Source organism: Asparagus officinalis, chromosome 10, assembly GCF_001876935.1.
Source record: "Asparagus officinalis chromosome 10, Aspof.V1, whole genome shotgun sequence".
In the NCBI taxonomy this organism is placed as follows: Eukaryota; Viridiplantae; Streptophyta; class Magnoliopsida; order Asparagales; family Asparagaceae; genus Asparagus; species Asparagus officinalis.
The window spans coordinates 41611627-41625509 of record NC_033803.1 but is presented as its reverse complement, the minus strand read 5'-3'; the positions used below and the strand labels follow the sequence as shown (position 1 = coordinate 41625509).

The window sequence follows — 13883 nt, the reverse complement described above, 5'->3', positions numbered from 1 at the left end:
ATTGCTTTTATGGATTAAATTGATTACTGTAGACCAAGTTTTTTTGTGTTTGGTGATGATAAGCTAAGAGTTACTAGATTTTTGAGTTTGGTGATGTTTTTTGAATTCTTTACACACATAGTGTATTTGGGACTGTGTTTTTCTTATTGTTTATGTATAAATAAGATCTATAAAAAAGCCCTAGGAGCTCTCAAGGTTTAAGTTATTTTTGCATAACATTGGCCATGATGATTTTGCTTCTGCTCTTTTAGTCAATTCAAGGACATGTCAATAGCTACACTTGTCAGGCTCAAGATGGCACATGGTGCCACCAAAAAAAAATTTGGGTGATTTCTCTTTCCGGAGAGATTTTCTTGATTCCATGCAAATTTTGGGTGATTTCTCCAACCCGGATTCTAGGTTGGAGAAAATGGATCATTCGCAGAACGCTGATGTAATGATCGTGAAATTTTGATATTAATTAAAATAATTTTTTAGTATTTTAAAATATTTAATTATTATTTTTAAAAGAGTATTTGTATTTTTCTTAATTTCCTATAATTTTCTATGATTTAAAAATCTGATTATATATTTATTTAAATGATTTTGATATTTATAAATTTGTTTCATGCGGTAAAAAAAATTCTAGAATTAATTTTTTGAGTTATCAGTACTATTACGTAATATTTTAAATAATATATTGTATTATTAATATTATTATAAATTATTTCATATAATAAATGGTATTATTAATTACATGTTTTTGGTATAATTTATTGTATTATTCCTATTGTTACATATTATCTATCGAATTAGTATAACTTAGTACGTTTACTGTCGTACGTAATTGTCCCATAATTATATAATTTTAAATTTAAGTAGCAAATATTTTTTTATTTAATTATTCTTGTTTAATTATACAATATTCTAATATTTGCGACTAATTCGTATTCAATGTTGTATTAGCACACATGTACGTTTTATTTGTAGATAATTATCCTGTAATTGTTTAATTTTAAATACCGCGTACAATGTTATTTTAATTATTTGTTTACAACCCTACCTAACCCTAAATATTTTATATTATATATATATATTATATTATATATATATATATATATATATATATAGGAGCAGGAGAGGAGAGAGAGACGCAAAAACTCTCTGTCAACTTAAGTGGACGTCACTAGTTTCTATCATTGGCATGGATCACTTGATTGGCAGCTCATCGTGGATGATCCGTTTCCGTTCAACTTACTCTTACATATTCTAAAACCCCAACACACAAATTTGACTCTCTGTGACTCGTTGTGGTTTGACCATTCATATCACTGCGTATTCAATTTAACGCGTTTTCACGTGAATAGAACTTTTTATTATGGCTCGACGGAGGGTCAAAACCACAACGTAGTTCGACTACCAAATTTGCGTGTTTGGGGTTTTAGAATATGCTAGAATCAATGTTGACACGAACGCGATCATCCACAATGTAGGCCTCAATCAAGAATCATCAATGGATAGAAACTTAGTGAGACGTCCACTTAAGTTGGACGAGAGTTTTAGCTCTCTCTCTCATATATATATTAATATATATATATATATATTATATATTATACATATATATATATATATATATATAATATATATATATATATATAATATATATATATATATTATATATATACTATATATATGTATCTTCCTCTCCTCAGTTTATCACGCCGTCTCTCTCTCTGTTTCTCTCTTCTCGAAAACCCACCACCGCCGACTGATCCTCAGTCCGACCACCCAGTAACCCCCTCTCCTCTCAACTCAGCTGCACGCCACCCCTTCTCCCCTGTCGACCACCTCCGGCCTTCTCCCATTCACCGCCATTCTTAACCTCCGCCTCCTTCTCAAACCTCGCGACCCGCGCCCGAAACTCAGCTGCCGCCTGACCGCCTCCTCGCTGCATCGTTCGTGCACCACCGCTGCCCTCCTCCGTTCGACCGCCGGCCCAGCTCGAGTCCCACCAGTCGACTGCTCCTCAGCCCCTCTCTCCTTCGCGCTGCCTTCAGCTCCGGCGAGCCACCGCTGCCAGCCTCGTCCGCCCCGCCAGCCCCCACCGGAGCCACAAGCTCGTCACGCAGTCAGCCCCCACCGGCAGCCCAGCCACGCCCGCCTCAACCACCTGCAGCCCTCCACCACTAGCGGCCTCCCCATTGAGATCCAGCCACTGCCGCCCTCGTGGCGCCCTCCTCATTCGACCACCCCCACGTTCCTCCTCTCTCCTCAACCTCGAGATCCGTGAACCCGCGGCCCGACACCGACCAAGTTCGCCGCTGCCCTTGGTTCCGCCGACTCTGACAACCCGTCGCCATTGTCGACCTTCGCCCAACCGCGCTCTCGACCGCTCAGATCTGTCGTACTGCATCCGCATCGGCCCCGCCGTTCGTCGTCAGACCCCTTGGTCTCGTAGGCAAGATCCCTCTTGCCACTATCTTGTTTTAATTCATTTTTACGGTATGAATTATTTTGTATATGTACAGTTTAGTTCGTGCTAATTTAGTATCATATGTGCAGCTAACGGCTACATGTTCGGTGAATATTCTATAGTACAAAAATTAATCGTGGTGATTAGATAGGTCAGAATTGATTTACGATTAATTTCGGGCTGTCTGGAAGCAAAAATGTATTATTAGTATTTATTATGATGATGGAAATATTTTTTCTAAAGGAATATATTTAGTGAAAATAATTTATTTTGAGTAAAAAGTATTTTTGAATAATTGCTATGATTAAAAGAATTTTATTTTGAGAAAAAGAATATTTATTTATCATAGTACGACTGATTATCGTAGAGCGCGGTATTTCATGTGCAAACGATATCAGTTTCTAGTTTCCTTCCTACCGTATTATTATTCTAGAAAATACGTAAGTACGAATATTTTGTATGAGGAGTTTGGATATTCAAGTAGTGATGAAGTCCTTTTGTATGTATTCATATTGTAGTAAATGTTTATGCATTTCATGTTTATTATAGTTCTCATTTCTGTCTCATATACCTGCTTAATCCTATTTAACATGTCATATTGTATTCATGATCCGTTGATGTGTTGAGAACCTTAGTAGTTCATGACTTAGTGGTCTCGTGCGTCATGAACAGACCTAGTGACATGTGTGAGTGTGTCGAATAGTTTAGGTGGTGAACTAGAGTGTTAATAAGGATTATGATCGTTGATTTAGAGAGAACGAGAAGAGTTGGGGTGGGAAGTCATTGTTCATGTGCTCGGATGTGACTGTTGATATATCTTCCAGGCTTGCACCAGTGGATCAGTGTCGCCACTGCGATTGGTTAGTTTGTTAAGTCACAGTGGATCGATGTCGCCACTGGGGGCTGATTGGTTGAGTCATAGTGGATCGGTGTCGCCACTGGGGCTGATTGGTTGGGTCAAAGTAGATCGGTGTCGCTACTTTGATTCCTAAATTTATTCGATGGGATGCACGTAGGTGATATGTGAACAGTCAGTTATCCGATAATATGAGCGTTGACTTTGTGTGAGATATGAACCAGTGATCTGTTATAGGATGGCTAGTTACATGACTTGTTACCAGTGGATCGGTGTCGCCACTGTGGTTGGTTTGTTGGATCAAGGTGAATCGGTGTTGTCATTTTGTTTTGGATTTATGGATTCTTGTGAGACGTAGATCAGTTGTGTTTCTTTTCATACATAGATCGGGATTACTATTTAATTATTTACAATTCGAGACATATGGTATATACATGAGGGTTTCCTTGTTTGGATTATTTCGCTCGACGTACTACATCTCGAGTTGTAGATTTTTAAGTATTAATTCCATCTATTGTATGACCTTGTTGCTTGGATGTTTTCTGATCGCTACCTGCATGATCCTGTCACTTGGTTGATTTTTGGATCCGTCCGATTATTAGTATTCCAGTTACACGCCTCTATTGTTATTACTATCATCACATGTTCTATTTTTATTTCTGTTATCGCTTTGACCACGCATATATTATCATTATTGTTATTGTATTGTTCCTGTCTTGGGGGATCTTGTCGTGTGTTCCACACGCTGACGTACTCCTATTTTCTGGATGTACGTCAGATTTAGGAGATGAGCAGCCTCAGTTCGGGATAGTACAGGAGCCAGAAGATTCTTAGCAGGGGTGTCTTGCAGAAGGAGTAGAAGAACCAACTGAAGCGTAGTGATTTTCTTCCGTAGTAGTAGTTGGATACCAAAACTCTTTTACCGTACCTTTCTTTAGTTTGATGATAGATTTAGTTATTTTATTTTCTTTTATTATGGACTATGTATTTCTTATTTCCTTGTTGAACTGTTGTTGTAATAAGGGTACGTTTGACCCATATTTTATGTCTGGGATGATTTACCATTGATGATTGAACTGTTGTTGTAATAAGGGTACGTTTGACCCATATTTTATGTCTGGGATGATTTACCATTGATGATATGTCTATTTTTATTCTGGGTTGTCTTTATATTCTTGCTATGTGTGATCGGGGACCTGTGACTTCGCATTATACTTATTCCAGACGCTTAGCGTATTGGATTGAGAAGAAAAGAAAATAAAAAAAATGGTAGAGTATATTTCTTCTCAGTCTAATACGTCGCGGACTTGTTCACGTCCCGATTCCCGGGTATTTTGGGAAGCGGGGCGTGACAGCTGAAATGCAACGTTTACCTGTCCTAGTGGTTGAGTGTTTCCTAAGAGAGGATATTCTTCTAAAACATGGGATGGTGAAAGACAGTTGTGGCAACCCGAGGCAGAAACTTGATTGATTTGAGTCGGTGCTCTTTCTTTGATTTCTAGGGCTTCTAACCTGCGCATGATTGTAGTCATCTTAGCTTCAGAGACAATGTTCGACTCTAAGAAAAGACCACTGGAATTAAGTTGGGGAACTGATGAAACCCTATCATCATAATATTTCCACTGCATGGTTTTCTCAGATAGACTCTCTAAAAACTCCCAAGCTTCACAGCGTTTTTCTTCATGAAATCTCCATGGCACATCGATTCTAAGGAAGTCTTTGAAGAATAATCCAATCCTTCATAGATGATTTGGCATAATCGTCATTTTTCTAGACCATGGTGAGTACATTGGATAAGAAGATCCTTGAATCTATCAAAATATTTCCAAAAAAGGCTCTCCTGGGATAATTTTGAAGTTTTGAATGATGTTTCAAAGCTTAACCGTTTTATGGATTGGGAAAATTTTCTTAAGAAAAATGGTGACAAATTCCTCCCAAGTTGAGATGGAATTTGTGGGTAAGCTATACATGTATTTTTTGGCCTTGTCCTTGAGAGCAAATGGAATAAATCTAAGTTTCAGTTAATTCTCTTATTTTAATCATAATACACACTTTCTCAAATTCTGAGATAAAAATATAAGCGTCTTCAGTTTCATTTCCTGAAAATTTTGGAAACATGTTTATGTAGTGCGGTCGAATCTCAACATTAATTCTATTTGCTTCGGGGAGCTTAATGTAAGAGGGGATTGCATTCCTAGTGGGATAGCACATATCTTGAAGAAAAGGTGGATTGGCCATTTCTATAATTGGTTCAAAACGAATTAAGCGATTGGTATTATCCCTAATCCACATTTGCATACACCAAAACGAATTCTTTTTATAATTTTTTTAAGAAAAAATAAAAGTTAGTTTTTTTAAGATCAAGAGAAGAAAAAGGAGAAAAAAGAAAAACCTAACTAAAATAAATAAAAAACAATCACTTTTCAATCACTCTACACTCTAGGGTTAAGCCTAACTCAGCTAGACCAACTCCTCACCAAAAACTCCTTAAGTGAAAAGATTAAAGTTTTACTCGAGTAGTTAGTGAGGTAAGGATAGTACTAGAGGGAGATCAAAGATCAATTAAGTACATTGTTCCTTGCGGAGTGCTTTACGCAACCCCTAAACCTTACCTTAGACACCAACTAATCCAAAAAAACTTGAACCAGTTCATGTAGGGATTTCTTGTTTCTTAATGAGCTCGAATCCTTAGGGACCAATGTCTAATGAATTTTAAAGAGGCTTGAATTTGTGTAGTAAAATTTAATGATTTTTGGGCTAAGGAAAGGGTTATGAAATCCCTCACCTTATCTTGATTAGGGAGTTTTGCCCTTAAAAATATTTTCAGGTGTGTGCCAAATCAAGATGCTCAAATCACTTTGGTGAATTCCTATTATTATATGCAATGCAACCCTAGAAATTTAAAAGCAACTAAAAAATGGTAAAAAGAAAATCTTTTTTTTAATTATGGTCAACAATCAAACAAATGTGAGAATGGAGATATTGTTTGAATTTATTATACTGTTAGTAAATATCCAAGTGAAGGGTGAATTTTATTATGGTCAACAAAAATAAAAATCTTTTTTAATTAAATCCTAATTGCCTCTGATTGTGAAGAACTAACTAAAGGGTAGAATTGAAAATACTAGGAAGAAGAGTTACCTTAAGCAAATCCAAAATGTGAATTAAACCTTAAGCAATTCCTCAAATCCTTGATCTTCAAACCTTAATATTCAAACTCCAAGCGGTTCCTTCACAAGAAAACACACAAGTTAAAGAACCAAAATAATTAAAATCCAACTTAACACCATTCTCCGGCAACGACGTTAAAAACTTGATGGGGGCATAAACATGTACCAAAAGTTGCAAATGCATAACCAATCAAGTTATAGTATATATAAAAAGTTATTGATCTCATGAGAAATGTGTTTGTAAGAGAAAATTAGATTCAGTTCTTATGTTGTGTGCGTGACAATTAGGAGTGATGATAAATGTGATTGTGGAGAGATAGAGAGAGTGAGAGTGATTATGTGTAAATAAACATAAAATGATATTGAGAGTGGTAGATAAAGAATAAATAAAATCACAAGGAAAGAAAGAAAAATTAAGGAATAAAAATCAAGAAACAAATAACAGAAAATCAAGAATTAAAGAAAAAATCAAGAAAGAAAAGATGGAGGATTCAATTAAAGATATACTAGAATTGAATCCACAAGCTAATCTCACTCATAAAATATGAATCATTCTCTTTTTATCATATTCCACTTTAGATTTATTAAGTATAGATTATCAAGCCACTCAAGGAAAGTATAACGTATAAAATTATCATCCAAGTAAAATTATAACTCATGAAAAGAATAACAACAAAATTATAATTCTAGAATTCCTTCTACCAATTAGTTATTTAGTTGAATATCCTAAACATTAACATTTTAAGCAATAAAGAATGATTAACAATCATATAAAAGATATAAAGCTAGTTTCATGCAATTTCTAAAATTCCTACAAATATTAACTCCACATCTAAAGAAAAATGGCAATTCCCTTGAGGGTTCTAGCCTCAAGGTGAATCAGAAAAAAAAATAAAAAATAAAAAAAAAAACTAATCCCAAGAGGGATCTAGCCTTAAGGTAAATAGTGCAAGAAAATAAAATCTAACTACAAAATAAATTGCAAGAACTAAACGACAAAATAAATTGTAAGAATTAAATGCGAGAATTTAAAGCAAGAAAATAAAGACATGAAAGTAAATCCACTCTATAAGCATGGAAATCAATCTAAAGCAAGAGGGTTCTAGCCTCTTGGCTAGTTAAACAAGAAAATAAAGCAAGAAAGATAAAAATATTAACAATGAAAAAATTTACATCCCAAGAGGGTTCTAGCTTCAAGGTGAAAACAAACATCACTCTTGATCTTCATCTTTATCTCCATCTTCATCTTCATCATCAAAATAAAGAGAAGAAAAGAAAAATATGAAGAGGTGAAAAAATTTGTTTATTAATTGTAACAAAAAGTTACAAATTTGGAAGGTCTTCTCAATTAAGAGTAACCCTCCTCTCCAAAAATTGTAACAAAAAGTTACAAATTTGGAAGGTCTTCTCAATTAAGAGTAACCCTCCTCTCCAAATGGAGTTACAAAATTTAAATTTGGAAGGTCTTCTCAATTAAGAGTAACCCTCCTCTCCAAATGGAGTTACAAAATTTTTCACACCATCAGCCACTCACTCTCAACCCCTATTTATAGTAAACAGAAATGAATGAGAGCCCTTGGATCAAACTTGGGCTTCAAGACAACAAAAATCAGTCATTAAAGCATTCTGCGCATTCTGACATCGATGCCAATATCGATGCTAGCATCAATGCCCCTATCGATGCTGGCATCGATAGCTTGTCAAAATCTATCCAATTTCTTTTCTTTTCCTTGGGCTTTTGGGCTTGGACTTTTGGGCTTGTTACTTGTATTCATCATTAATTCTTTAGGACTTTTGTTGAGAGAAATGATCTTGGGCTTTTATTCTTCAGTAACATGCAATTAAAGATAAAAACAGTTATTAGTGGTATATTTATTCATTAAAAATAGATAACGAGGGTATATAATTGTAATAAAAATGTGATTATCAAAACTCCCGCTACTCATGAGGCTTCTGGGCAAACAAAAGGATGAGGCTTCTGATGCAGGTACTTCTAACACTCGAGGTTTATAAATAAAAAAATGAGTAGCAAAAAGAGACTCACAAAGGATAGAGGAATTGATATGCTTAATTAAAAATTAAGAATGTGATGGGGATGATTATGGAAAGTAACCAGAAGTGGATTACACAGATAGGGACTGCTTTTGGAGATGACAGAAATGTTAAGGAAGGATTGCACGACGAATTGGGCAATGTGCTAATTAGGTGGCTATGACAAGCTGAGCAAGAATGACAGTCTCCACACTTCACTATTTCCACTCTATTTCTTTTGCTATAGATGCATCCCAACACCCTTCAACAAAGAAAGGGAAAATTTGCAAAATAGACCGTTTTTATAAAGTAATTAGCGAAATAGATCATTTTTGAAAGTAATTAGCAAAATAGACATCTTTTTGGCCAATAGGCCAAAAAGAGGTCGATTTTGAAAAAGTAGCTTCAGAAAATATACGGGACTAGTAGTCCCGTATGTTTTCTGAAGCCACTTTTTCAAAATCGACCTCTTTTGCTATAAAGAGGTCTATTTTGCTAATTACTTTCAAAAGTGATCTATTTCGCTAATTACTTTATAAAAACGGTCTATTTTGCAAATTTCCCCACAAAGAAAACACAAACATGTACCAGAAAAAGAAAAAGAGATGTCAATACTCATACCAAAAGGGGTTAAAAGTTAACGGTTGAAATATTATCCATTTTGTTAGGTCATACCAAACACAAGAATAGAAAGAAATTTTCCCATTGATAACTTTTCCAGGATAAACAATTACCTTTTTAAAGTTTAACCCTCATTCCATTACCCATGCACCAAACAAGCCATTGAAAGAGGTATGAGATAAATTTTCGATCATGTACGCTTATAATCGCATTGGTTTCATTCCTAGAAACATAGTCCTCTCGGATCCTCTTAGATTATGGACAGCTATGAGCATTGGTTGCATCCCCCAATACATTTTCAGCGTCCTTCTTCAATTGATAAGCATATTTCCAGCAGTAGAATTATGTCGCAGAAATGCATATTGTTAACTTTGTTTCTCCTAATATCTTTGTTCATTTCTCTCTTAACTTTCTGCGCGGGTTACTGCCGAATCCCTTTTCTAATTTTTTTTACAATAGTTTATAAAACTTATCTATACCTTGACCAATAAAAGATTTCCAATAGTTTTAATTATGATGCAAAAAATGATGCATTAATGCAGAAAATCATGTATTAATTGTTTCAATTGTTTCTCCTACTAACGTCTTAATTTCTTTTTCTTAATTTTATGTGTCAGTTTCCTCAAATTTCCTTTTCTTTTCCATTTATTTTAACAAGTTATTCTATAAAGTTTATGTGTACAGTCCATGAATGGGGTACACAAGATTTATGCATAAATTCTGTTCCAGGAGTAAAAGTTACATGAGTTCTGTTCAAAATGATAGACAGTAAGGAAAGGACTCAAACTTAGTTGCAGTTTCCTGTATTCAAAGAGACCAATGCAGCAAGCAACTCACTAATCATTTGAAAAAAAAAAATTATATTGAAAAGCAATGCTAGAATCACCAATAAATTAGGTTGTATCTCAGATAAAAATGAAATGAAAATGTGACTCGAATTTGTTTAGAGTTTACCTGCAGATTATCTGAAAGTAGCTGTGTTTAAAAAAGACTATCAATTTTTCAACAAGCAATTCAACCAATATTCTCTCTATCTAAAACAAATACTTAATAGATATCAAAAACTACAACTGCTTGATTCCATTACAGAGGTTCTTTTACCCCTTAGACAAGAGTATGAGCACAAAAACAAACGCAATAACCTCCCTTATCATCAATAGATGACTTTCCCTTCCTCCATAAAAAAGCAATTAACCATTCAAAATGAAGCTGATGAAGCCTTCAACTCCTCTAACATCTTCAGTGCTGGTTGATTCAATGCCAAATTTCCGACTTCAATGCTCGAATATTTCTTGTACACTGCTCTCAATTTACTCTCAGGTGCAGCTGAGTGAGACTTAAGCAAAATTTGAGCGCAATCCCTGCACAATGCAGCAAATTTGAATTAAGAAAAATTGAATTAAGAAAACTTTTTTTTACCTAATATGATTGTAACTATTGAAGGGTACTGAGTTCCCCTTAGCAACTTCAGGAGCTTCAAAAACATTCCAAAATCTCAATGTCTCATCTCCAGCTGCCGAAGCGACAGTGCATCCATCAGGACTCTGAGCCATAAACAAAACCCTGGAAGTATGCCCAGTCAACTCTGCCATCTTAACCATCGAAGGATACTTCCAAAGCATCAACTGGTTTTTAAACCCATTAGAGCTCAACAACTCCCTCTCATTTTTATTCCAAAGCAGCGAGCAAACCTGAGACCCAGTATTTATCGAATTCAAACAAAGCCCCAGTGCGAGTGTTCCAAAATTTTATGCATCGATCACTTCCACCTCCACCTGAAGCTAGTAAGTTGCTTTGAAATGGGCACCAAGCTAGGGCTTTGACCGCTGCCATGTGATCTTCTAAGCGATGGACATATTGATTTGGGTTTGGAGGTGGAGTTGAGGATGACATTGAGAGGTCCCAGATATGGAGGAGGTTGTCATTGCCTCCGCTAGCGAGTTGCTGGCCTGAGCCTGACCATTTAAGGCCGCAGACTTCCTGGGTGTGTCCTCGGTAAGTTTGGATAGCGTGTGATAGGATTCTGACATCGTTGTTTACGATTTTTCCATCCATTCCTCCGGTTGTTAGGATGTTGTTGTTCCAGGCGAGAGAGCCGACCCGAGATCTGTGGACTCGTTTCAATGTTCTTAGATGTAGAAATCGCAGTAAAAAAATACTCCGATGTCAGTAGTCTATTCTAGAAGCAATAAATCAAAATAAGTTTAATTGAATAAGTTGGAGGGAATCCAAATCCACATATAAATTGCAAGTTTTGTTTTTCAGTAACATTTTTCTTCCAATCATTACTACCAAATAAAATATTGATGAATGTGATTCATTCCTGAAATTGCAGGATAATCAAGATTAGCTATGGCCTAAGTGGATTCCGCAGAATCCAAATCCATATGATTGCAAATTTGAGTCACCTCCTAATACCACATTGACAAAATCATAATTATCTAAAATTGCAAATTTGAGTCACCTCCTAATACCACATTGACAAAATCATAATTATCTAAAATGTAGATGACTGATTCTATGTCCACTTCGAGTAAAAGTGACAAAATCATAATTATCTAAAATGTAGATGACTGATTCTATGTCCACTTCGAGTAAAAGTTATAATCATACAAGTAATAAACAGTTATGATCAAAAAACTGATCTCTTATTTACCTAATTGCAGTACAAAGTATCCAAATCCTAGATGATGCAAGCGATTACTCGTTAATTGGAAAATTAGATAGGCTCACAAAATGAACTTTTCAAATAACCCGTTTTTGCAAACTTGAAGTGCAGAGCAACAACAACTTAAATCTACCAATTCTCAAAGAATTTACCGAGACTAATCGAAAGCAAAATACAAAGAGAAAAGAGTACTAACCAGTCGACTGTTGGTCGAATCCCACAACTGAATATGAGAATTATTAAGCCCCACAGCAATATGCTGGCCATCAGGAGCCCAGCTAACACTAGTCACAGGACCAACATCCTCATCAATTGTCACAAGCTTAGATGACGATCCATTCGAAGCATTCAACAAATACACAGTATTTCCAAGTGCAATCGAGAGCACGTTGCTACTTCCCCAATCAAGAAGATTAAGGTAATAATCATCAACAAGATCAGGAGCATCCAATGTCCTCTCTGCAGTCTGAGAAATGTATCTTCTTTGTTTCGCTTCGGTTAGGTGAGAGGAGGAGGTTAACGGGTCAGATGTTGTACCCGATAAGAAGCCATCAGTAGGGGTTGGGGGTTTGCTCTTGAAGGCTAGGATTCGGGTTCGGTTGTTGAGGAGGGTCTCGGCTAGGAGTTTTCTGTAGGCTTCTTTGGATGGGGATGCAGTTGCTGATGAGTTGTTTCCCTTTTCTTTTCTTGATTGTGTTAGGGCATAGTGGGCGTAGTCGAAGTCCATAGCAGATCGATCTGGTATGAATCTGTCAGCCTGTAATTTTTATCAAGAAATGAACAGATTAGATTCCTGAAGTACGTAATATTTTAAGCGTTCAAGAATTTAATTACCTAAGAATAGTAGAAGGGGAAATTTCAAGAATATCTGAAACTAATCAATAACCCAACAAAACCCTATTGATAAAAATCCTAAAATTTCAGGGAAAAACCCTCCAAAAAACATTAAAAGGAACAAAACTCATAAACCCAATTATAGAAAAGTATAAGTTCTTGGAGAATAACAATGAAAGAATAGATCTCAAGATCCTTACTTTCTTTAAATTTCTCTCGCTACTAAAGATGCCAGATAAAACTGAACAAAGTCCTGCGGTTAATCCTAAAAACCCACGAGTTCCCTCCAAAACACGAAACAAACAAAACCCATAATCCCAAATACAGAGAAAATGAGAATTCACTGAAAAGAAAGATGAAACTTACACTGCTCTGTCTCGACAGCGGATTCGGAAGAAGAAAATGAGAATTCACTGAAAAGAAAGATGAAACTTACACTGCTCTGTCTCGACAGCGGATTCGGAAGAGAAGAGGATCGAAGAGGAGGGATGAAAACTGAAACTTACACTGCTCTGTCTCGACAGCGGATTCGGAAGAGAAGAGGATCGAAGAGGAGGGATGAAAACTGTGGATCCGACTTCTCGAAGCGGGGCCCGAGATCTCATTCTCGGCCTCATCTTCTCAGAGGAGACAGGTGTGTAAGATCCTGCAAAGAAATTGGTTAATAAATATTAAATAATCAAAGACCCTGCAAAGAAATTGGTTAGATGAGCAGTAATCAGTAATCTCAAAGAGAGACGAAGATCTTGAGAGCTTTGCTGAGAAAAATAGCCTTTTTCTCTTTCTTGCTGCAGCGCGAACAGAGAGAGAGAGAGAGAGGGCAGAAATGATTGGGTGATGAGGAGATTTTACGCTTTATACAGGGTTTTGATTTTGTCTAATGGGGTGTTTGGGAGTTTACTTAGGGCTTGTTTGAATTGAGGGGAATAAGTGTGAAGGGAAGTTAGGGGAACCATTCACCTCTATTCATCTTGTTTGAGAACATTTAGGAGGTGAAGTTATTTACCATAGTTCCCCTTGGTTCACCCCCTAATAGTATAAAATTTGTTACCCCTCAAATTGGGGTGTAACTAAGGGGAAGGGAACTCCCTTCCCTTCCATTCTCTCACCTAGTTTCCCTTAACTTCCCTTCACCCCTTACAAATCCAAACAAGCTTAGGAAAGAGAAGGAAGGGAAAAAATTCCCCTTCCTTACCTTCCTTTCCATTACACCCCAATTAGGGGTGTAAGAATTTGGGCCAAATTTTCCCT

General features: G+C 36.2%; 1 long non-coding RNA gene and 1 pseudogene across 1 annotated transcript; both read right to left on the bottom strand.

The window, feature by feature from the left end:
- Nucleotides 10111-13473, bottom strand: LOC109825846 (annotated as a pseudogene).
- Nucleotides 11388-11658, bottom strand: LOC109825847. Its single transcript, XR_002243113.1, has 2 exons — nt 11595-11658; nt 11388-11538 (listed from the first exon to the last, which is right to left on the bottom strand). It is a non-coding gene; the product is annotated as an uncharacterized LOC109825847 (long non-coding RNA).